Genomic DNA, 27094 nt, shown 5'->3' on the forward strand with positions numbered 1-27094 from the left:
ATATATGACTTGTATTTTTTCTCTTTAAGATTTCAATATTTTTTCTTTGTTATTTATATGTATTGTTTTGACTATGATATGTCATAGAACGGTGGTTTTTTTTGAAGATTATCTAGTTGGGTTCTATGTGATTCTTTTATCTGTATGGGTATGTCTTTTCTTAGTTTGTGCAAATTTTCTTCTATGATCTTGATAACAATCTGCTCTTTGCCATTGGCTTGGGGTTTTTTTCCTTTTTCTATGCCTATACTTCAAATATTTGATCTCTTGATATTGCCTCACATTTCCTGCATGTTCCTATCTTGTTTCTTTTTATTTTTTCCTTTTCTTTGCTTATTTCATCTAGATTGTCTACTTTTTCCTCCTCAAGTCCAGATAGTTTATGTTCTGTGTGATTCATTCTACTTCTGAGGCTTTCCCCTGAGTTTTCTAATTGAGATACTAAGTTTTTCAGTTCCATCTTCAAGCAGATCAAAGTATCTGTTTACACATGATATGATTCTATATGTATGAAACTTTAAAGAATGCATCAGAAAACTCCAAAGAACAATCAAATCTTTCAGCAAAGTGACTTGACATAAAATTAATATACACAAATCAACAGCCTTTCTTTATACTAAATGAAATATACTGAGAAAGAAATTAAAGAAACAATCGTATTCACAATAGCATTCTATCTGACTGTAATGAAGAAAGATAGATACCAACAACAACACAAACTCATGGAGACTACACAATATGCTACTGATAATTGTGTCAAGAAAGAAATCAAGGAGATAATTTAAAAGTTTCTAGGTTTGAATAAAGATAAAAATAAAACAGCAAAATCTATAAGAACTAATGAAGTCCTAAGAGGACATTTTATAGTGCTAAGTGAAGACATCAACAATTTGAGAGCTCTCAAATTAAAAACTTAAGGCTGCATCTTAATGCCTTTGGAAATATAACTAAAGCAAACAACCAAACACTTGCTGAGAAGATATAACTAAAATGAAATGGAAGCAAGGAAACAAACAATGCAAAGAATTCATGAAATAAAGAGCTATTCATGGAATGATAAGCAAGACTAATTAATCAAAAGAAACAAAGAGAAAAGAAAAATTAATAAAATTAGAAATGAAAGCTGAGACACTACAACAGATACCAATGAAATTCAAAAAATCATTTGGAAATATTTAAGAAACCTCTATTCCAACAGATTGGAAAATCTTTAAAAATGGATGCATACAACAAAGCAAAATTAAATCAAGTTGAAACAAACAATTTCAACAGATCTACAAACAGCAGTGAGATTGCAGCAGAAAAAAAATTCCTCAAACTATAAAAAGCCCAGAACCAGATGGACTCACTACAGAATTCTGCCAAAACTCCCAACAACTAACATCACCAATACTAAAGGATTACATAAAATAGTAAAGGAAGAAAGGCTTCAAAACACATTTTATAATGCCAGTATTATCATAATACCCAAACCAGATAAAAGTGCAAAACCCCTGGAAGTCCCACTTGGCTACAGGCGGTGGCACATTCAGGCTCCTTAACAAAGAAGACATGCAATTTGTAGGCAAATGGATGGAACTAGAAAAGATCACGAGGTAACCCAGACCCAGAGAGATGCAAATGGTAAGTACTTAATTATAAGTGGACATTAGCCACAAAATACTGGATAACCATGCTACAATTCACATATCTAAAGGAGCCACAGAAGGCCCAGGGGAGGATGCTTGAATCTCACTCAGAAGAGGAAATAAAATAGACATCTGAAGTAGATAGAGGGAGGAAAGTGGCTGGAAGAGGGCATAGGGAGGGTAATGGAGGTGGGGGTTAGGTGTAGGGAGAGCAAGCTTGGAGGACTGAGGGGGAAGGGAGAGAGAGAAAGAGATGAGGGAGTGAAATAAATGGGAAGGGACATCTCTGGGACAGGGGAGGCTCCAGAAAGTCTATGGGGGTGACCCTAGCTGGAACTCCTAGCACTGAGGGTTAAGGAGCCTGAAGTTGCTACCTCCTGTAGCTAGGTGGGACTTCTAGTGGAGGAGGGGGACACCAACCCACCCATAAAACCTTTAACCAAAAATTTGGCCTGCTTCTAAGAAGTGTAGGTATAAAGATCTTTTACAACCACTTTGGAAATCAATTTGACATTTTCTCAGAAAATTGTGTATAGTGCTACCCCAAGACTTAGCTATACCATTCATGGGCATATACTCAAAAGATGCTCCACCACACAACAAGAACATTTACTCCTCTATGTTCGTAGTAGCTTTTATTTGTAATAGCCAGAAACTGGAAACAACTTTTTACTCCTCTATGTTCGTAGTAGCTTTTATTTGTAATAGCCAGAAACTGGAAACAACCTAGATGTCCCTCAACCAAAGAATGGATATAGAAGATGTGCTACATTTACGCAATGGAACACTACTCAGCTATTAAAAACAAAGAAATCTTGAAATTTGCAGGCAAATGGATGGAACTAGAAACGATCATCCTGAGTGAGATAACCCAGATCCAAAAGACACACATGGTATATACTCACTTATAGGTGGATATTAGCCCAACATAGATGTTCTCTGAGAGACTCCACCAAGAGGAGGATTGGGACAAATACTGGGACCTGCAGGTGGACTCTGGGTGGAGCTCTGAGTATGGAAGAGTGGAGGGGGATGGAAGGACCCGGAGGGTTCAGGAATTCCACAAGCAGACCATCAAGGCCTTCAGATTTGGACTCAGAGGGACCTGCACAAAGACCTCCTGTTCAGATACAGCCAATGGACAGTTAATTCTCCATGAGGGGGAGGGGGCTGCCTCTGACATGAATTCTGCTGCCCACAATTTGATCACCTCTCCTTGGCGGGGAGGCCTTGTGGGCACACAGAGGCTGGGGAGGCAGGCTCTCTTGATGAGACCTGACCGGCTGAATTCAGATGGTGGGGGGAGAAGGAACCCCCCTCTCAGAGATCTAGGGGAGGGGGGTAGGGCAGAAAAGAGTGGGAACGGTAAGATATGAGAGAAGGGATAACAATCGGGATGTAATATGAATAAATTATAATAATTTTAAAAACACTAAATATGATGGATCAGAGATTGAGGGAATGACAAATGAATGAGTGGTTCAAATTGAGGCCCATCCCATTGGAGAGAGCCAAGTCCTGATGCTATTAGTGATACTCTGCTATGATTGCAGACAGGAGCCTAGCATTACTGTTTTCTGAGAGGCTGCATCCAGCAGCTGATGAAAACAGACACAGAACTACAGCCAAATAGGCCAAGCTCAGGGAGTCTTGTGAAAGAGTGGGAAGGACAGAAGGAGCTGAAAGGGCCAAGGATACTGCAGGAAGACCTACAGAGTCAACTAACCTGGGCCTATAGGGGCTCACAGAGACTGAACCACCAACCAAAGAGCATGCTTGGACTGGGCCTAGACCCCTACACATATGTAGATATGAAGTTTGGTCATCATGTGGGTCCCCTAACAGTGGGGTTAGGGGCTGTCTCTGACTGTGTTCCCTGCCTCTGGATCCTTTTCCCCTAACTGGCCTGCCTCAGTGGTAGAAGATGCTATTTAGTCTTGCTGTGAGGAGGTGCCAGGGTAGGTTCGTACACCTTGGGGGTCTCCCTTCCTCTGAGGAGGAGAGGAAGGAGTGGAGGGGGGGAGGGCATGAGGGTGGGACTGGGAGGAGAGGAGAGAGGGGCATCGAATCAAGCTGCCCCTCCTTAAACTGTTATCCTACTGTGTACTTACCTGTTTGTTTAACTTGCCTTTAAGAGAATAATCATTTCCTTAGTTTGATCGTTTTTTTTTTTTTCCTTACTGGTCTTTTGCTTTTATACTATAGTTTCTGATTTGTGTTTATATGGTGTGTGTGTGTGTGTGTGTGTGTGTGTTTCTTGTGGTTTTTTCACTGTGTTTTTTTGTTTGTTTGTTTTTTAATTCTGGTTTCTTTGCTTTTCTTATTTGCCTGCTTGTTTTCTAAAGAGAGAGAAAGAAAGCGTAGAGTTGTATAGGTAGGCTGAGGGAGATGAGATGGGGAAGGGGAATCGGTGAATAGAATAGATTATATGAATTTTCAATAAAAAGAGAGAGAATAATGTATGGCGCAGCAATGAACGTGGTCGAGCAGGTTTGTAAAAAATGAGAGAACAATGTAACAACCAAACTTGCTTGCCTTATATTTCCCATGAAGATAACTTTTACAATCAGAGCTAATGCAGAGATTTCACCTTAAGAGGTGTAATATTCCATGACCCTGACCCAAAGAACAATATATGCATCTCTATTTTTCTGTCAGGATAATCATTTACTAAAAACATTAAATGGGATAAAAACAAATATCCACTACAAATGTTGAAAGTAACGCTGCTTGTTAGTGTTTATTTGCTATCTGGGTCAGTTAGGGTCCGTTGGAGCCTTAACTTTACCCCTTGTAAAACTCTGTTAAAATTTTTTTGTAAATTGTTCCTTATTTCTTTCTTACCTGGTGCTTTCTGTGCTGTTCAGGATATAAAGAGCTAAAGGGACATTTGTGTTAGAGTCTCATCTGGGTCTCCTGCTTCTGCCACTCTTAAAGGTGTCCAGGGAAGTGAACGAAAGAAAAAATTGGGAGAAGAGGATCAAGATGTAAAAAAAGAGCAGAGTCTTTTTTATATACTTGCCTCTCCCGAGTTTATAAGATGCAAGATTGGGAGTTTTGTTTGTAGCATGCTCCTTTGGTTGAATCAGCCTAGGCAGGTTTAAGGGCCTAGTTTTATTCTGGTGATGTCTTCCCTTTTGTTAATCACTGCCATCTCCCTCACCACCTTAATTGCTATCCTTCTGCTTCTGGGGGATATCAAACCATGTCAGTAAGTCAACGAGAAAGGGCTTTACTGATTCCCATGGACAAGATGCTACTTCATCTGATGTGCCAAAGAAACTGGTTTGTGCTGGTTCTTTCAGAAAAGGACAGGCTGGAAAAGAGATCCATGAATGCATTATTTGACACAGAAAAGGGCAAATAACTGTACAAACAAAGCCAGTGTCCTAGAGAATAAAAGACTGCATGGTCTAAAATACCAAATGGTTCAATTACAATCTAGGCTTTGAGATTTCTGGCCAGGTGGCCTCAGGAAAAAGTACTAGTTTCCTTGTGCTTCTTGTACTTTTTTGTCATACAGAAGATGTGCTCTTAGGTTTTATCAACTTAGCACATATTAGAGTCACCTGGGAAGATGGAGCCTAAAGTGGAGAAATGTGTCTGTCAGATTGGACTGTGGGCATGACTATGGGGTGTATTTTCTTAATTAATAATGGATGTAGAAGGTTTCAGCATACAGAGATGTATGGTAAATCCCTTATCCTATCCTGACCCTTTGGAGGAAGAAGAGATATTTGGCCTTGCTCATGTGCAAGTGCTTGAGAGGAGTGAATAGGGTTATCTCCTCTCTTCTCCTTTCGTCCCCCACCTCTCTCTTACACACACACCACAGAGAAAGTAGAACTTGAGCTTCTCCATGGGCCACAAAGGAATATAAATTATTCACAAATCCAATGTCCAAAGAATTAGTATTAGCTGCCTCTAGAAATCATTTTTATAAGGAAATAGTGAGAAGACTTTGAATTTTTAGGACAGATTGGGTGATGTGTCATATTCTATCCAGAAAGGATGGGACAACCGTAGATAAATGAAGATTTTAATCTAATCTTCAAAACATGGAACTGTGACAAACAGAAATCTTAAAGGGTCTAGATAGTTAGAACTTATAAGGGAGGCTTGACTATTAGTCGTAATTCAGGGATAACCTATAGAAAATTCCTACTTGACGTATTTGAATTTGAAGCTAAATGTGGTTTTGCCATTCTTTAATTTTTTTCTTCAGGATCAAATATCCTGAATTAACCATACTGATTAATGTAAGCTATATTCCAGTTACCAGCTTTTTCTTTAGCTTCAAAATCTTCTTCCTCTGCATAGGTCCAAGTTCAATGATTCTCTGAATATGATAGTCATAAAATTATCCCAAAGCTATGGCTTGAATTAGCTGATTAATATATTAGTCTATTCTATATTAATATTAATTGCAATTTGTATTCTGTTCTGCAAAATAATTTATAGGCAGAACAATAGAAGTCTTGTTGAATGTGCCAATTTCCAATAATATTTTCTGAAGAGTTCTGATTTACTAGATGATTCTAATACTCTATACTTGAAAAAACTTTGAATGGATTGGAATGAGTTGTGTCCTTAGTGTAACATTTTTGATAGCTACATCTGGAAATTGTATATCTGGTACAACAAGATACTGATTGTGCCACACAGGCTAAATGTTATCAAGATGAAGATAAGATTATTGCCTGCAATAATTGTGACAAATAACTCTACTCATGATCCAAAGATCCATTATCACATGTCTATTTTTATTTCTTTCCTAGTAATTTAATATGAATATTTGAGAAACACAGATAGTAAACAATCAGTTTGAGTACAGCCTAAGTATGTAGAATAAATAAACAATAAATAAATAGGAAAGAATAATATACATACAAAGCTGGGTGTAGTATCATGTGCTTGTAGTTCCAGCACGCCAGAAACAAAGACAGGAGGATTTCTATGAGTTCAAGAGAAACCAGGGACACTTACTTATAAGCCATCTTGGGCTACAGAATGAGTCCCTTTCCAGATAAGGCAATATAGAGAGTTCTTGTCCCCCCCAAAACCAACCAAACAAGCAAACAAAAAAATAGCACAATTACTGTGCTTTTGTTATAAAATTTACCCTAAGATACTGAAATAGGGGGGGGTATTGCAAAAATAAACATAATGCAATAAGAGATTCTCTTCCTTTTTACCTGTTTAATATATATTCACTGAGCTATCTATATTTCATTACAAAATCCCATGCTATCAACAGGTAAGTGGTGCCAAAACAGTTTCTTTCTGGTATATAATTTAGACTTACATTTTGGACCTCAAAGTGACACCACAATTTAAGCAAGTAGATAAAAGGGAATAGAGAAGATGCATGGAATAAGATACAGCAAACATTGTAGGTAAGGAGCATCTTACTAGGAAAATTGATATTTAAGAATTCCCATAGACTCAGTAGGCCAAGATCTCACTCTGAAAGAAGGCTCCAGATGAAAATAGTGGCACACACCTTTAACTGCAGCATTTGGGAAGCAGAAACATGTAGATCTCTGTGAGTACAAGGCTAACCTGGTCTAAATAATGAGCTTCAGACCAGTCAAGGCTATATAGTAAGACCTATATAAAGGTTTCTAGAAACCTTGAAATAAAAAGCTGAATAGTGATGGTGATAAAAGAAACCATGAAAACTGATAACATTATTATCATGTATAATGATGATCATCTATGAATAATTTCAGAGCTTTAAAGATAGCAAACTTTATTCAAATCATACAACATGACATACATGTATGTGACAGAAAACACTATTAACCAAAATTGTATCTTCTTGTCTTCCATAATGATAGATATACAAGCAGATCTATAGGCCCAGAATCACTAAATTTTTTAAATCTACAGATACAGACATGTGATAAAATATTCTCTAATGGATTGAAGGTAGAAATTATATGCCACTTCTAGGCCTGGGCTATGGGAATTTCTACATGATAAGCTACATTGTTTCTCTCATTCCCATGGTGGAAATGGCAATGACCAGAACAACTGTAAAATCTGTAGTTTGAAAGTAACAGGGACCATCCTAATGAGATTTTGAATAACTAAGTAAAGCAGAAATGACCCCACACAACACACACAAATGAAACACTGGTATTTAAAAGATTAACATAAAGTAAAGGGCTGGAAAAATGTATTCCAAGCAAACAGACCTAAGAAACAAGCTGGAGAATCCATTCTAGTATCTAATAAAATAGACTCTCAACCAAAACTAATAAAAAGAGATGAAGAAGTACACTTCATACTCATCAAAGGAAAAATACACCAAAATGACATCTCAATACTGAACATCTATGCCCCAAATACAGGAGTATCCACATCCATAAAAGAAACATTATTAATGCCTAAATCACACCCCATACTTTAATAGTAGGAGACTTTAACACCCCAGTTTCCCCAATAGATAGATGACTGTAGTGGAAATTAAGTGGAGAAATGAAACTAATAGATGTCATGAATCAAATGGACCTACATGATATATACAGAACTTTTCACCCAAAATGAAAGAATTCACCTTTTCAGCACCTCACAGAACCTTCTCCAAATTAGACAATATACTTGGTCACAAAGCAAACCTCAACAGATACAAAATGATCAAAATAATCTCTTGCATCTTATCAGGTCACCATGGATTATAGCTTGAACTCAATAACAACAGAAACAACAGAAAGCCTACAAACTCATGGACACTGAACAACTCTCAATGATATCTGGGTAAGGAACAAATAAAAAAAAGAAATTAAAAACTTCCTATAAGTAAATGAATCCAAAGGCACAACATATCCAAACTTATGGGACACAATAAAAGCAGTGCTAAGGGGAAAGTTCACAGCACTAAATGCCTTTATAAAGAAATTGGAGAGATCCCATACTAGCAATTTAACAAAAAGTCTATAACAAAAAGAATCAGACTCACCAAAGAGGACTAGATGGCTGGAAATCATAAAACTCAGGGCTGAAATCAATAAATTTGAAACAAAGAGAACAAAGAATCAACAAAACCAAGAGCTCTTTGAGAAAGTCGACAAGATAGACAAACCATCAGACTAACTAAAAGACAAAGGGCGCATAAACAATCCACAAAATCAGAAATGAAAAGGGAGACACAACAACAGACATTGAGGAAATCCAAAGAATCATTAGGTCATACTTCAAAAGCTTATATGCCACAGCATTTGAAACCCTAAATGAAATGGACAATTTTCTTGATAGATACCAACTACCAAAACTGAATCAAGATCAGGTTAAAAATAAATAGTTCCATATCTCCTAAGGAAATTGAGGCAGTCATCAAAATTCTCCCAATCAAGAAAAACTCATGGCCTGATGGATTCAGTGCAGAATTTTACCAGACGTTCAAAGAAGAGCTAATACCAATTCTCTTTAAATAATTCCACAAAATAGAAACAGAAGGAACATTACCAAACTCATTCTATGAAGCCATAGTCACCTTCATACCTAAACTACAGAAAAACTCTACCAAGAAAGAGAATTTCAGACCAATTTCTCTTATGAACATTGAAACAAAAAATATTCAATAAAATACTCATAAACCGAATCCAAGAACACATCAAAAATACCATTTGCCATGACCAAGTAGGCTTGATTCCAAGCATGCAGGAATGATTCAATATACAGAAATTCATCAATGTAATCTAGCATATAAGTAAACTTAAAGAAAAAAATCACATGATCATCTCCTTAGATGCTTAAAAAGCTTTTGACAAAATCCAACACCCATTCATGTTTAAAGTATTGGAGAGATCAGGGATACAAGGCACATACCTCAACATAATAAAGGCAATATACGGCAAGCCTATAGTTAATGTCAAACTAAATGGAGAGAAACTTAAATCAATTCCACTGAAAGCAGGGATAAGACAAAGCTGTCCACTCTCCATATCTCTTCAATATAGTGCTTGAAGTCTTAGCTAGAGTAATAAGACAACTAAAGGAAATCAAGGGGATACAAATAGGAAAGGAAGAAGTCAAACTCTCACTATTTGCCAAAGATATGATAGTATATCTAAGTGATCCTAAAAATTCCACCAAGGAACTCCTGCAGCTGAAAACACCTTGAGCAAAGTGGCTGGATACAAAATCAACTCCAAAAATATAAGTGGCCCTGCTGTATACAAATGACAAACTTAGAAAGAAATTAGGGAAACTATGCCTTTCACAATATCCACAAATAATATAAAGTATCTTGGTGTAACTCTAACCAAACAAGTGAAAGACTTATATGAAAAAAAATTCAAGTCTCTAAAGAAAGACATTGAAGAAGATATTAGAAGATAGAAAGAGCTCCCATGTTCGTGGATCAGGAGAATCAACATAGTAAAAATGGCTATCTTACCAAAGGCAATTTACAGATTCAATGCAATTCTCATCAAAATTCCAAGACAATTCTTTACTTACCTTGAAAGATCAATTCTCAGCCTCACATAGAAAAACAAACAACCTGAATAACTAAAACAATCCTGTAAAATAAAACATCTTCGGGAGGAATCTTGATCCCAGATCTCAAGCTGTACTATAGAGCAACAGTAATAAAAACAGCATGGTGCTGGCATGAAAGTAGGCTGGTTGATCAGTGGGATGGAATAGAAGACCCAGAAATAAACCCACACACCTATGCACATTTGTTTTTTGACAAAGAAGCCAAATCTATTCAATGGAAAAAAGACAGCATCTTCAACAAATGGTGCTGGTGTAACTGGATGGTTACATGTAGAAAAATGCAAATAGACCCACATTTATCACCACACACAAACTAAAATCCAAATGGATTAAACTCCTCAACTTAAAACCAGACACCCCAAATTCGTTAGAAGAAAAAGTAGGGAAGAGCCTTGAACTCATTGGTAGAGGAGACAACTTCGTGAACAGAACATCAATAGCTGAGGTTCTAAGATTAGCAATCAATAAAGGTGACCTCATGAGACTGGAAAGCTTCTGTAAGGCAAAGGAAACAGTCAACAGAACAAAGGGACAGCCTACAGACTGCAAAATGATATTCACCAACCCCACATCTGACAAAGGGCTAATATCCAAGATATATAAAGAACTCAAGAAATTAAACACCACCAAGCCAAATATCCCAATTTAAAAATGCCATACAGAGCTAAGCAGAGAATTCTCAACAGAGGAATCGAATGGCTGTGAAACACTTAAAGAAATGCTCAATATCTCTGGTAACCAGGGAACTGCAAATCAAAACAACTCTGAGATTGAGTGGCTAAGATCAAAAATTCAAGTGACAGTACATGGTGGTGAGGATGTGGAGAACAGGGAACATTCCTTCATTGCTGGTGGGAATGAAAACTTGTACAACCACTTTGGAAGCCAATCTGGAGCTTTCTCAGAAAATTGGAAATATATCTACCTCAAGATCCAGCTACACCACTCCTGGGCATGTACCCAAAAGATGCTCCACCACACAAGGACATTTGCTCAACTATATTCATAGCAGTTCTATTCATAATAGCCAGCATCTGGAAACAACCTAGATGTCCCTCAAACGAAGAATAGATTTATACAATGGAATACTCTGCTATTGAAAACCAAAGAAATATTGAAATCTGAAGACAAATGGAACTAGAGACAATCATCCTGAGTGAGGTATTCCTCACTCATAAGCGGATATTAGCCATTTAATAAAGGATAACCACATTATGATACAGAGACTGATCCTTCAACCAAGGTCCATGTATGATGTAGACCTAGACCATTTGCTCAGGAGTAGTAGATAGGCAGAACAGTCTCCCTGGGGGTCCCATAATAAGGGGAGTAGGAACTACCTTTGACTTTAACTCTGGCCTCCCACCCTTGATCACCTCTCTCCAGGCAGGGCAGCCTTGCCAGGCCACAGAGGAAGAGGTCACAGGTAGTACAGATGAGGTTGATAGGCTGAAGTCAGGTCTTAGAGGAGGAGGGCTCCCCTTTCTGAGGACTAGGGGAGGGAGCAAGAGGTGATGAGAGAGGGAGGGTGGGATCAGGAGGTGATGAGGGAGGGGGCTACAATCGGGATGTAAAGAATTCAAACTGCAGAACAAGCAGGTAACTTATATTGCTAATCCCACTACATGGGAATAACTCTGAGACTCACTGAGACATGAATGTTTATGCATAGACAAGGCTTCTTGTTGGTCACAGAATCCCTATGACATTATTAGATTCAATTCTTTATATGGCATGAATGTCTTTCTTTTGCTCATACAAAGAAAAGAGAACCGACCTTAATTGTTCTGTGCATCCTGCACACCTCATACACTTATAATTTTTAGGACTGTATAATGCTTGTGAGAAATTATGTTTTCAGAATAAAAGAAGTGGACACTGACTCTGGATCAGACTTGACAGGATTCTTTCCTCTCAGCATGCTGGATGCTGACATCCTGCATCCTTCATGTTCCAGCCTCAGGCGCTTCAATTGCTGTTACTCATCAGAACAAGACAGTTTCAAAGAAAACTTCAGATGCCAGTTGATCCATCATTTCAGAATGCCCCACACAGGAATCCTATTAAGCCTGTACTTTCTCAACATTTAGAAACTGGACCACAGATGCTATTCCTGGCTTGTTTAACCATTTCACCAAATTTTATTTGGGCCCCTTCAAAGGTATATTTCACCTAAATCAGCCTGAAGAAACCACAAGAGAACAATGCCTCATTTACCCTAACGGGGGTTGGGTAGGTTTTTGTTTGCTCTCTTTGACTACAGATGCTTATTTTCATTGGGAATTAGTTATAAGTTATTATTGGTCTTATTTAGAGAAAAAAACGAGGTTGGACTCAGTGATGTCTCCCTTTTCCTTTATCTTTCTTTTGTAAATATGGAGATAGGGGTTGAAAAGAAAGAAGGACGATATAGAAATATGTAGGGATGACAGAATGAAAAGCTTATTGAACCTACTCCTTAACTCAAGGCCTTAATTTTTACTCACAAATAAGGTTATTTTTAATTCATTGGTATAGAATTTTGTATATTGATGCAAAATAAGTTTAATTTTGATACATTGGTATAGAATTCAAATTTAAGATTATTCTTCACACACATTATATATATTTCTACTGTAAATGAGATGTTGTACCCATACGACTCAATTATAAGGTTTACTTCCAATACCTTGAAGGTGGTATTGCAGGCTGTTTAGGATTATTAAATAGTACAAGCTAATTGTTAGTTCATCAAATTATGGCCATGTCAATTACTAGTCTATTTTTATCACAATAATATACATCCTAAGTTTAGCAGAGAGATATAATAGTTAGATAAGGACTTTAAAAGCCACAGAGACCTACAGAATATTGCATTTAAAGATTCTGTATTTTTCTAAAGATTGTTTGACAAGAAGACAGATTAACTCCTGGCAACACCCAGCCTACCTCAAAGAAGACAGTGAACATCAAAGAACCTCCAAATGGAAATGGCTTCAACTGTGGCAAACAAGCCACTGGGCAAAATGTCCTTATTTCTGCCATACACAGAATTTTGCCTAAAAATGGGCAAGCTTGGACGCAGGCAGAGTCAATGGCCAAACTCTGCCAAGACACGGTAAGCAAGTCCTCAATAGTCCCTGCCTCACAAATATGTCTGTCAGATATATTGGGCCAGAAGGCTGAAGATGATGCTCCAACATATTAGAGAGTTTTGGGTGACTGTTCAGGTAGAAAACTGTCTCTGTCATCTTTTCATTTTGAAAGCTGCTAACCTGCAGTTTACTCAGGTAATTATATTCCTTCTCAAATCTCTGATGTAGTTGAAGACCAGATAGTTTAGTCTTACAATTAAGCTTAGTTGTTTAGGGGTTAAGATGGTTTTGATAGATGTTTTAAGTTGATAATCACCATTTGGTATATGATAAATATTGATTTACATTCAGAATTTTAGACTTGCCAAGATAGGAAAGATGTTTCCTTCAAGGTTGCCAGATACAAATAGCTAAAAACACTATGAATCTAACATCTATAAAATTCCTGATTGTTTTGTGGCTCTTCTTTCTTATTTAGTTTATTTTATTTACGTGTAATAATATAAATGTATATGTAAAAAAGAAATATAGTAAAAATTGCTTTAAAAGAATTAAAGATCAGAGTAGTAAAAAGGTAGAAACTTAATAGAGAATATGTTGAACAAGATATTTAAAGTTATATGGACAGATAGAGCGGCACTTCAGGGAAGGCTGAAAAAAACTACCAGAGAAAATGTCTAAATTGTATTAGAAATATTTAAGACACTATAAATAATTGATGAATCCAGTTGTAAAAGAAACAAATATTCTATGGCTCTAATTTTTACCATACATGGCAGTTAGTAGATGTACAGGCAGTATTTGTTGAGAGAATGGAAAGGTCTAAAGGCTCCCCTATGTGCTCTCCTTTATTGGGAGGCCCTTTTGGCAGAAAAGGCTAAATGGGAGCTGAGCAATTCTCTTCTGGATGCCACAGAGACAAACACAGTTTGAATATGAAAGCACTAAGATTCAGAGGTTTCAGGTCCTAAGTGAGTCTAAGAAGACTCTGTCACACTCTGAATTTTTAATAACTTGCAGAGGAAGAGAGTAGTAAGGAAAAGGTTTGAGTATGCTCCCACTTCCAGGATCCAACTGCTTTAATGTAGACTCAGATAAGGTGAGGTCACCCTCAGAGATCATAACTCCTTTTTTCATCCCAGAAAAGCTTGGACTGAGTGGATCTGGAGAGCATTCATGTAGAATAGGGAGAAGACAATCTCCCCTGATTCCAAAGCCCTCCCCCAGAAAGGAGAGGGGAAAAAAGACAAGCCACTTCCCTCCAAAGATACATTTGATTAAACTATGTGAAAACTGTATCTGGTCATGTGGTAATATATTGTACAAGTTCATTCCTGGGAGTTCCATGATATAGGTACCCATATATAAGAAAAATACCAAATCTGAAAATTCATCAGGACCCTGAACTGAACTGTGGAATTTTGCCTCTCATGCTATGAGTTAGTGGAGCCTTCTGTTCCAGGTATAATACACAAATCATTTAATCTAGTGTCAACTCTGATCATCTCAGAACCCAAAGAAAAAAATTTTCCCTCTTTTCTCCTTCCATTGTTAATACCAAGGCCCCATGTGTCCAGGGAGGGATGCATCTACTGATAAGAAAATGTCCTAATGCTGTAGACAGATAGAAGTCCCGGTAGTCCCAAACCTCACAAGCAGTGTCAATGAAGGAATTCTCCAAAATGGAAGGGAGGCCCTATGCGCCATATCACAAAGTAAACAGTGACACTCACATGGGACCAGCACCTCTGTGTTGTGGCCTTCAGTGCTTGACTCATGGTACTCTGCCTTTCACAGCACTAGCATCAGACATTTAGCATAGGCAGGGTCATCATGAACTATCAAGCTCCAGCATGGGAGCTCCGCAAGTCAGTGCACTCTGTAAGGAAGGTGACATGGCCTCTCCAGCTTTTCAGTTGCTCTCTGTTCTTCCAGCCTGCAGCTCACAGTGTCCATGAAGCTGCTTGAAATGCCTGTGAACTTCCTCTAGCACATCAGAATTGACACAGAGTAGCATAGCTACACAAGCCAAAAGAACATTTGAAGTCCAGCAAGTAGAGCAGTGTGTGTGTGTGTGTGTGTGTGTGTGTGTGTGTGTGTGTGTGTGTATATATATACCATGAGCCAGGTCCGACCTCCACTGAGGACATTTTGAGAAATAAGGTCTAGAATTTCTGACTCGGCACATTTGGGGACTAAGAAGTATTAGAAGAAAGTGTGGGAGAAAGTTACTGCTATACATCTGGGAATTCAAATTTCTGTTAGCAAAAGAATAATGTGGTAAAGAGTTATTTGCAATGAAACATGTAAAAATTGTTGAGGTGAAAAATTGGTGGTGGTGCATTTTATGTTGTTCAAACTAATTTTTTTTTAGATTATGCTGATGTTTCCATCTGGCACTATATAGTTGAGCAAGATGGGGTGGGAAATAAAATAGATGACATCATGATATTATTTATCATGTAGCTTTGGATATAGTGTAGCTGAAATAATGTGCAGATGCATTTATGTGGTCTCTGAGGACTATTTAAAAGAGATATTCATTGAAGGCTATCAAGGATTGAGCTAAGCAGCTAACCATATAATTGGTCTCAGGAGCAGTACTAATTATGGATGAGGCAGTAACTTTTCTGATATTCTGGTGTCTTTGACAATGAGGACAAAACCAGGTAAAGCATGGTTGGCCACAGGGTCTGCTGACATACCATTTTGCTTAACCACAGAAAAAATAAACTGTAGAGGCCTGACTGTTATACATACTAGCATGTAGGGAGTGGTCAAAAATGTCACCACCACACTCATCATCGTAGTAGGGTTGCTAAAGGTTAGGGAGGTTCTGTACAACAGGACATTGATTCTAGTCAGTGTGCATTTCCATAGTTCATATTTTGTTCTCTCTTTTCTCTGTAATATAAACAATGTGCTGAGTTCATTGGGAGTGATACTTTGCCACATGTGTGGCTGCTAGAAGTCTTAGCTGTATCTAGAGCATGGCCTTGATTTGTTTGCTTAGCACCTAGGAGATATGAAATTTCTTTACATAGAATCCTAGGAATCCTGGTATTTGGCACTGTCTGAGTTTCCAAATGTTCCAAGCTTTGGTATCAGATTATGTGCTTATTTTAGCATTGATTCATTGTTTGACTTTAGTCATTTACTGTCTAATTTCTTCCTTATACATCCCCATGATTCATCACAATTTTTCTTTGTAAATGTCAAATTCTTTAAGAAGAGCAGACAAAAAAGAAAAATGAAAAAGAGAAGTGGTATAAATTGTCTGGGAATCTGAGCATTTTTCAAGTAGTGATAAATAGAATTTGGGAGACTCAGTATTCATGGTTTCACAGTTCAGCTAGTTTTATGCTCTTATACTTTCTATCTTAGCAAAAGATAGGCTAGTGCCCGAAGAGTTTCAGTGCACGGCTACACATGTCACAGGACTCGGGCCTTTTTAAATGCTTAATTTCACCATAGATCTTGTTTGTCACAACAAACCTAGCCTTTCCCTGTTTTCTGTCTCACAAAGTAGACACTGTCTTGTTTCCTCTCATCATCATAGTCTTGCTGCCTTATATATTAAATTTCCATGAGGCTCACCTTCTTAAGACCCAGAAAAAAGATAATAGGACCTAATTTGACACTATTTCTTTGTGTTCTCTTTCTTACTTTCATGTGTGTAGGAAGACAAATGTAATGAAAAAAAAAAAGAAATGAGAACATTCTTCTACCTGAACCTTGGTGAGCAATACATAGTTATCACTCCACAGTGAATGAAAAAAATATAATGTCTGAGAGCATTATTATAAAATCTTGTCTCTAGTTTTCAAAGGTAAAACCATCTGCAAAGGGAAACCCTAGTATATACATTGGTGTCTGCATTATGTTTCTTTCAATGCAAAACTTTCAGTGTAAAAATTAACTAGTAACCACAGGCTTATCCTTTAAATAATAACTTCTACAATGGTCATAAGTGGTGATGTTTCATAGAAGACAGCTTACGGTGTTCTTTAATAATAAAAAAGAATGAGAGCTGAGCCTATTACATGATAAAGCCTAGAGATAAGTGAATGATGTCACAAACTTCTTTCATGAACTCTCATGAAATGAAAAACCACTATTTATGAGCAAGGAAAACTTTGATTCTAAAATTTATTCTACATCAATGAATAATAATTTTCCTTAGATGTCACCAACACACTTTTTTAGTCTTGTTTACCCTGATTGTCAGTGTTTTGTTTTGTTTTTGACTTGTTTTTTGAGACATGGTTTCTCTGTGTAGCCCTGGCTGTCCTGGACTCACTTTGTGGACCACGCTGATCTTAAATTCACAGCGATCTACCTGCCTCTGCCTGATCGTCAGTCTTGAAGTGATTACTGGACAAGTTAATGAGATTAGGCTACTGTGGTATTGGTAGTGAGATCAGTTTTACTTAAGCCATACAAGATCACTGAGGGAAGTTGGGTACCTTAATAAAGTAATGGATTTTTATTAAGGAAGGGGGAGTCCATAGATGCCACAAAGACATGTTGAATTCCTTCAGAATGTGTTCCTGTTTATAGATAGCTTTCTCTTCTCATAAAGGTAGTATTTATATGAATTTTAATTATGTATGTGCATAATGAGTGTGAAAGGGAATATTGCTGTAGCATGGGGGGGCCCCCACAATGTATGTGCAGGGGGTGAGTGGTCAGAGAAGAGGCATTATGGAGTACATTGTCAGCTCTCAACTTTATTTGGTTCTGAAAAGCAAGATCAGGTCATCATGGCAAGTATTTTTACCTGCTAAACCATCTCACTGGTCCTAATAAAAAATAATTTTTATCTGAGTGTTACAGCAATGGCTGGTTTCAAGTTAGTATGGACTGAAAACTCATTTTTACCTCAATCTGAGGTATTATCTTACTGTTTAGGGACACAACTGCTATACCCTTGACAACTGTAGCAACCACTCAGAATACCTGAAGAAAGCACGTGACAGTCAGCCATATCAGGATAAGCATCTTTTAAAGTTCATTGTAATGTTTTTGTAAGATCTTTCCCATAATTGGTAATTTGGCTTCCCACATATTCTAGGCATCTAGAATCTCCTTCTTGGTTAGCATCTCATTCTTGTTTTGGCCCTGACTCTTAAACCAGGTGCCGGGCCTATGCATAGTCATAGCCCTAAGGGAGGACACAGTGGCCAATCTCATCTTTGTCCAGTTTCCCATCCTTGTTCTGGTCTCAGGAATCATTGGACTGCTCCCCTTTTGAACAAAATCCAGTCTGCCTCAGGGCTATTTGGGGAAAACATGTCTGTAATGTACTTGTCCTGGTTCACAAAATCATCCCCGTTTTATCAGTGTCCTTCAGCATTTCCAAAACTATAATCTCCTTCAGATGTTCAAACTCCTCTGGGTGCAGAGAAGCAATGAATTCCTCCCAATTAGCTGTCAGGACACTGTCGTGGTCTGAAGCCTTAAACCGCATACCATGTGGCATCATCTTTTTAAAGGTTTCTTAGGTATTAGACATAGGTGGCCTGCTTGTATTCTTTGCCCCTATCACAATCCTTCTATACTTCAGTGACATTACCTTTTAGCAATGTACCAGTTTGATCCAAACTTTCAACTAGTGCCTCAGTGGTGACAAGGCCAACTCCATTGCTGTCAATTTGCCCAACAATTTTCTCCAAGGCTTTCCTTGCTCTCCTCCAAGTTTAGCTGACTGAATGTCTAGGAGGTCTCCTTGCCTAGGAAGGCCTCGTGATTGCGCTGGAGCATCTATCTGCCTGTCTTCTGGCAGGCCACCCAGCTCCAGGTTTGGTTGTACCATGCGCTCCTTGTGCACCACAGATTTGGAGAGCAGTGTGAGTGCCAGTGCCATAGCAGCCACAAGGTGAGTCACAGCAGGCCAAGGGCACAAGCAGAGGGATGAAGCAGTGCAATAGGGAATTATAGCACTGCAAATACTGTTCCCTCCTTAGTAAGGGGTCCTTAGGCTGGTGACTACAGATTCTGGGCTGCCCCATTCATGTGCCCATTGACTGTGGTGCTGCTAGGGCTATTCCTTGTAATTAATGTGGATATGCATGTGTGCCTGAGTGTATGTGTATGTGCCACTATTTTAAGACACTATTTCTGGGGAAATGTGAAAACATATCTTCTTATGCCAGATAGGATAGACAGTAGACAGAACACCACACTCCAACTTTATTGAATTATTGCTTACAGGAGCACAGAAAGCTCAAACACAGCTGCATCACCAAAAGCCCACTCCACCATGAGTGATAGCTCTGGAAACTGAGAAACCTGCAGCACATTGCACCACCTGCAGGCAGCTTTACAGGTTGCAGAGTAACCTTCCAAGCTGTTTATTTGGCTTCCATGGTCCTTACTGCTTATATACATGCTTGGGGAGGGAGGAGCCTAGTGAATTGGGTCAGTATCAGGGACTTCTTGAGCTATTTTGAGATGTTTACTTCCTTAGATTAAGGAGCTTCTCTTCAGCATAGACTATTCTACCTCCTTTTAGAGAACATCCTGCTGTTTCACTCACTGTTAACATTCTATCTTAACATGTTTCACCTCCATTTGCACATCTTATATATTAAGAGTTTCCCTCCAAAATGGAAGGTTTTAGTCTCAGAAGAAACTGCTACACAATAATACACGTGTAACAGACCATCTGATGCTTTATATTTGTTAGTTATTTTGTTCCCCGAGGTCTGCTTCCTGTTTCTTTTAAACAAACTATCACATACCCCAAGTAATGTTGTATAACCTTGCCTTCCTGTTTGACCAATAAAGCCCTTTTAGTGGCTTAGCTCCTCTCAGTGATACAGCTCTCTTGATTGCGAGGAATAGGGGCTATAGACCTTGGGGAAGTGGGTAAGGGTTTTCAGGTGAGTGTATATCATTGGCGGGGGCTGAGGTGCTAGATATGCTTCATATGAGTGAAGATGAATTCCAGGTGCTAGGCTATGTGACTACCTTAAGAATTGTGAGGGTGGAGGACACAAGACTATGTGAGCAGGGGCATGCAGGCAAGGAACAGGGAAAGAGGATCCTTACTCCTCCCTGTCATCCCGAATGAGGTAACCCAGACTGAGGAAGACACTCAAGGTATATACTCACTTATAAGTGGATATTAGCCCAACATAGATGTCCTCTGAAAGAGTCCACCCAGCAAGGAACCAAGACAGATGCTGAGACTCACAGCCAGACTCTGGACTCTGGGTGGAACACTGAGAGTGGTACGGAAGAGGGGGGGATGGTAGGACCCAGATGGTACAGGAGCCCCAGAGGGAGACCATCAAGATGGAGTGGGAGGTAGACCCAGGAGGACCTGCACAAACAGATGCACGAGCCAAGGACAATGCATGTAGAGAACCTAGACCCCTTGTTCAGATGTAGCCAAGGAAGCAGTTTATTCCGATGAGGCCTGATAGGCTGTGGTCATATGGTGGGGGAGGAGGTCCCTGTCTGTCAGAAATCTAGGGGAAGGGAATAGGCCAGAAGAGGGATGCAGGGTGAGAATGGAAAGATACAACCAAGAGGATAACAATTGGCATGTAAGATGAATACATTATAATAAATAAATAAATATAGATATATTTTTTAAAGATTGATAATTTTCTGGATTTGGACACTTCTTGACCTCACTCTACCTCCATGCAAGTTTTTTAAATCGCACAGTCCACATTCCCCACACTTATGTGATTTCTGAGGTTTAATTTCCTCAGTATTGGGGCAGCAGATATATAGCTAGGAGCAATTCTGAATGACCATTAATTCTAGACTGCATTTAGTCTAGCATTGCCCAAGTTTTTCTCTGTGATGATTAATGCTGGATTAGCAACAAAGAATACTGAATGTTAGCTGAGCTCTGTGTATTGATTTTGGACAATCTAGTTCCAAATGGGTCGAAACTAACTCAGCACAGTTCATTTACATCTCAAGAAAACTCAGATTCTAGTTATGAGGTTTATGGCCAAGTTGTAATCCTTGTTTTTTATTTATCTACCTAAGAAGATAAATAGGCAGAAAAATTACTGGCTTAGTTCTCTAGGCAACTGAGGCAAACTGATCACTTGCTTTTTTTTTATTAAAAGTTTTAGCATCCAAAGACCAAGATGAATGCCATAGTTATTTCAGCTTACTGTTGATTAGTAAGCCTCACTTCAAACATTTAAAAAATGGAAAAGAATACTAGGAGTAGAGAGCCCATGTGAATCACATGGAACTTAACAGATGATGAGTGATTATGGGTGACCAAATGCTGAAAATATTTACTCAGAGTAGGCTTAATGCACTGGGAAAACAAGAAACAAATGCCAAAGAAGAAAGAAAAATCTAAGATCAGGGTAGAAATTGATTATATAAAAATTTTTAAAATCCTCCAAATTCAGTAAAACAAAGAGTTGCTCCTTTGAAAAGATTGGCAAACTCTTTGCCAAATTGGGCAAAATAATAAAAGAGAGAAGAGCCAAATTAATAAAATTAGACATGAAAAGGGAGGAGTGCCAACAGATATGAGTGAAATTCAGAAAATCATAGGGACGTACCTTAAAAACCTGTACTCCACTAAACTGGAAATTTTAAAAGAAATGATGGGTTTCTAGATGCATTGAATTTACAAAAATCAAATCAAGATGAAACAAATATTTTTAAAAGCTATATCCAGCAACATGATTAAAGTACTAATTAAAATCTCCCATCTAAAAGAAACCCAATACCAGATAGATTCACTGAAGAATTCTACCAAAACGTCAAAGAAGAACTAACTAAGACAATAATTTTCAAGTTATACTGTAAAACAGAAAAGGAAGGAAGGCTTTCACACTCTCCTTAAAGCCAATATTATCCTGATACCAAAACCAGATAAGGATATAACTGAAAACAGAAAGCTACAAACCTAACTCCCTGATGAATTTACATGCAAAAAACTCATTAAAATATTGCAAACTGAATTCAAGATCCTTTTAATAGACACTTCATTATGACCAAAGTTGGTTTCATTCCAGAGATCCAGGAAGGGTTTAACATCCTTCAAATAACTTATCTGGGTTCCAGTGATTCCAACATTGGACCAGAATATGAGCAACTTCTATTTGTGATTTTTCTATGACATTTTCTTTATCTATTTCTAAATAGCAGTGTCTCAGACTGAACTTTACACAAACGTCCTCTTCAGAAGCAAGCAAATAGTCTAAGGCTAAAGAATCTTGTCAACTAGCATAGCACATGTTTGGTGTTGTTTAGCTAAGATATTAAGGGCACCTTGCAGTTGCATTGACTATAGTTTCAGTAACAACTTGTAATACGATGACACAGTTTAACTATAGATGAGAATACAATAACCCCAGGACTATCCTCTGCCCAGGTGGCTAGACCATAATAATGTATTATTATATGTTTAAGGGAGCTTTTGTTATCTTTCTAGTCACCTGCCTTTTCAGGCGTTATCCTCTGACAAGTGCAAATAGGCAGAAGGAGGGACACATAGAACTCAGCAAAAATGATCCAAACCAATTTGGAGGACATAGAGCTTAAACTGTTTTCCCATATATTCAACATATTCCACCTGGGTCTTGCCACTTGGTGTTAGCATGGAGATCATGCCATGACTGCCAGAGGTGAGACAAGTTAGACAAGGATTGGGAGCCTTGTTAAGAATGGTTTAGGGATCCTCACCACTGGGATTTTCAGCAGTTGTATTACAGAATCTTTAGCCCAAGCAAGTTTTTCAAAAGAAATTTTGAATTGTTTTTCCCATTGTTCACTGCAATTTCCCCCCAATAACTGTGGTTTTAAGAAGCCAAATTCTGGCAGCAGAGTAGCGGTACTCTGTTTTTATCACAAGATTTAAGAGAATCCAACTTTTATGCTTCCTAAGCTATTGCTCACCAATATTAGTGTCTCAACATACATAACAATAAAAGACCTCAAGAGCCCAGGCATGTTTCCTTCTAGGTCTAGAAACAAGTTTCTGGTTGTAGCAGGGATGGGAAATATTGTTATTCATTTCTTTCCAGAAGAAACAGACTTGGTAAGAAATAAGTAGGAAGAAATGATTTAATAAGTGATAAAAAAACTCTTTAAAAAACAACAACAACAAAGTCTCCTGATCTGGGCCACAGCTACTGATAAACATATTCCAGCCTGCCATTTTTTTCATCTGGTGTCTTTTCAGATGAGAGTAGAGAAATTAACAGTGATATAAAACCCCAGTTGACAGTCTGATGTGATGATTTCCCTCTGAAAATTTTTCATTTTGTCTGCTTTTTGCCAAGTGTCTGACATAATGCTCATCCTTCTGGGACAGTAGATTCCAAGAGAAGGGAACACCCAAAGCTACAAGGAGAGGACTTTTACATGTATTTATCATTTAGCCTCATTTCTCACTCTCTGCATGATTCAACAAAAGTTTTTCAAGCCTCGGTTGTGAAATTACATAAGTACAAAATATTGACACTGGCCATTCTAAATTAGTGAGACCCACAGTTTGCCTCATTTGACCTTTTCCTGGAGTGTGACATTGGACTGATAGTCATTTCTCATCTGAAAAATACTGCAGGTTTAAGCAAGTGTACTGGCTGTCCTGCTGAGGGATGCAATAGGTGGCCTTGCTATGTACAAAAGCTCCCTGGATCTTTCTCTGGTATGAAAAATGGGTATGATAAAGTAGGGTCCAAGTAATGCCTTGATTTGACTAAGTTATATGAATACAGGGGTAACAAGAAGAGGACTCTGAAACCACAAAACAGTTCTAGATTAGAAGCAAGAGGCAAAGAGTATACATACTATCCATAGAGGTAGAAACATACCATCAGAAATATTTTACTTCAAACCCAATCCTACAGCAAGGGCTAAGGTGAAAGCCACAACAACCACTAAAGACAATGAGTAATGAAACATTTGGAGAGATGAGATTTTGGATTAACTTCTCTTACCCTTATCCCTTCACAACATCATTTGCTTATTACCATAGCATCTGCAATATTGTGTCTTTTTGTGGGTGAATCCATAAGGCCCTCCTCCTTTCATGCTAGAACAGAAACTCTAAGTTCACCTACCCTCCCATCTCAAAATAACCTACTAAAAATCCTGCATCATAGGAGGCCCTTGGTGTGCTTTCAACCAATATTCTTTGTTACCTGTTAAGTGCTAAGCATCTTGTTAGTCACTGAAACTAAAGCATATTCTCATGCCACTTACTTTCTTTTATAGGACACAGACAATGAACAAGTAAGTCAATACATGAAATGTAAGATAGTAAAACTATTATTAAATACATAAGGCAGGGAAAGACTAATAGAGTAAGATCAGCGTCTACATTAGATAATGAAGGACATTCTATCATTTCTACTGCAGGCATTTTGATTCTGTGGAACAAACAATAGTAATCTTGGCTGGAAATGGTTTACATTCTAGTTGTTCTCCAGGTTTTTTTTTTTATTCCTTTACCTTTTTCTGTTTTCCTTTCTCTCTATTACAATGTTAGGGGGCAGCCTATCCCAGAACAAAAACAAAAAACTGGTGGAGAATGGGAATAAGCATTCTAGAATCTTACAAGAAAGCCCATTTGGCTCCCAGTTTCAATAAGCTTAAACTCATGAAAACTTACCAGTGTATTTTATATTCTAAATATAATAAAGCAAAGGCTGAAAGTTAGTGGCCTGAATTAATATGTTGTTTTGCCAATATGGTATTCAAAAGAATTAATATGATGACTTTTACATAGGATAAGATCTCTTGAATCCAGAATACTTCCTTTTTCCTGCTGTCCAAGAAGTCAATGCTTAAGTAAGACTATCTGCTTGCACAGCCTAGATCTCTCACCTGGTGGTATTCCTTCCAGGCCAACATTTCTATATGGGGAAAATGATAAAAACATTTCTTGGGAAATTTGAGGATCTAAAGGCTTAATGTAGTAAAATCTCAATATATGGTATTATGTTTAGCTGACTGAATTTTTCTTCATTTATTTATTTATTAACTTTACATCTTGTTCCCAGCTCCCTCCTTACTCTCCTCAGTACTACTTTTCCCTGTCTCCTCAGAAAAGGGGCAGTCCTCCATGGGTACCAACCTGCCCAGGCAGATCAAGTCACAGCAGGACTAAGTGAATCTTCTCCCACTAAGGCCAAACAAGACAGCCCAGCTATGGGAAAGGGATCCAAAGGCAGACAGCAGAGTCAGAGAGAGCCTCCACTCCAATTGTTGGGGAACCAAATCTCCTACATATGTATAGGGGGACTAGGTCCAGCCTACTCATGCTCTTTTGTTGTGGTTCAGTTTTTGTGAGCCCCATGTGCTCAGGTTAGTTTATTCTGTAGGTTTTCTTGTGGTGTTCTTGACCTCTCTGGCTCCCTCAAGTGGGGAATAGACTTGAAAGCATTGGTACAGGAGACAACTTCCTGAACAGAACACCAACAGCTCAGACACTAAGATCAACAGTTAATAAATGGGACCTCATGAAACAAGCAAACAAAAAAAAAAAAGCTTCTGCAAAGCAAAAGGCACTGCCAATAGGACAAAACAGCAGTCTACAGAATGGGAAAAGATCTTCACCAAGCCTACATCTGACAGAGAGCTAATATGCAAAGCATATAAAGAGCTCAAGATATTAGACAACAGCAAACCGAAAACCCTAATTAAAAAATGGGGTGGAGAGCTAAACAGAAAATTCTTAACAGAGGAATCTCTAATCATCAAGAAACACTTAAAGAAATGCTCATTGTCCTTAGTCATCAGGGGAATGCAAATAAAAACCACTCTGAGATTCCATCTTACACCTATCAGAATGACTAAGATCAAAAACTCAAGTGACAGCACATGTTGGTGAGGATGTGGAGAAAAGGGAACAACTCTTCCACTGCTGGTGGGAGTGCAAACTTGTACAACCGCTTTGGAAATCAATCTGGAGTTTTCTCAGAAAATTGGGAACAGTTCTACCTCAACCCAGCTATACCACTCCTGGGTATATACCCAAAAGATGCTCCACCATACAACAAGGACATTTGTTCAGCTGTGTTCATAGAAGCTAGAAGTTCATAATAGCCAGAAACTGCAAACAACCTAGATGTCCCTAAACCAAAAACTGGATAAAGGAATGTGGTACAATTTATACAATGGAATACTACTCAGCTATTAAAAACAAAGACATCAGGCAATTTTTGGGCAAATGGATGGGACTAGAAAATATCATCCTGAGTGAGGTAACCCAGATACAGAAAGACGTGCATGGTATGTATTCACTTATAAGTGGATATTAGCCATCAAGTACAGGCTAACCATGCTACCATCCACAGACCCAAGGAAGCTAAGTAACAAGGAGGGCTCAAGGGAGCATGCTTGAATCTCACTCAGAAGGGGAAATAAACTAAACACCTGAAGTACATGGAGGGACGGAAATAGGTGAGAGGGAGGGTAATGAGGATAGGTATCAGGTGTGGGTAGAGACGGGGGAGGGGCTTTGAGAGAAAACAGAAATCGAAATCGGTGTGGGGAGTATATCTCCAGGACAGGGGGTGGCGGAGGCTCCAGGGAGTCTGTGGGGATGACCCTTGCTGAGACTCCTAACAGCAGGGGGCGCAGTTAGATGGAGCCTTAGGTGGCCACCTCCTGTAGCCAGGTGGAACTTCCAGTAGAGGGATGGGGTGCCTGCCTGAAATTTTACCCTCTAGTCTAAAGGGAAGAACTCTGAAAATATCAACAAAAACACTTCACAGACAACGAATCACTTGATCCAGGTATTTCTTAAATTTATCTTTTCCTCTTCTGATTTGTTTTTAAATACTATTATATATGCAAAAGACCTGCCCCAGGCCCTGTGCGTGCTGCCTCGCTCTATGTGGGTTCATATGTGCTTTTATCATGTTGATTTAGAGGGCCTTGTTC

General features: G+C 38.4%; 1 protein-coding gene across 1 annotated transcript in view; it reads right to left on the bottom strand.

The window, feature by feature from the left end:
• Window positions 1-27094, bottom strand: part of ZC3H12B (zinc finger CCCH-type containing 12B) — a 372224-nt gene that overhangs the window by 257223 nt on the left and 87907 nt on the right. The window lies entirely within an intron of this gene.

Source organism: Acomys minous (assembly GCF_964271855.1).
Source record: "Acomys minous genome assembly, chromosome: 7".
In the NCBI taxonomy this organism is placed as follows: Eukaryota; Metazoa; Chordata; class Mammalia; order Rodentia; family Muridae; genus Acomys; species Acomys minous.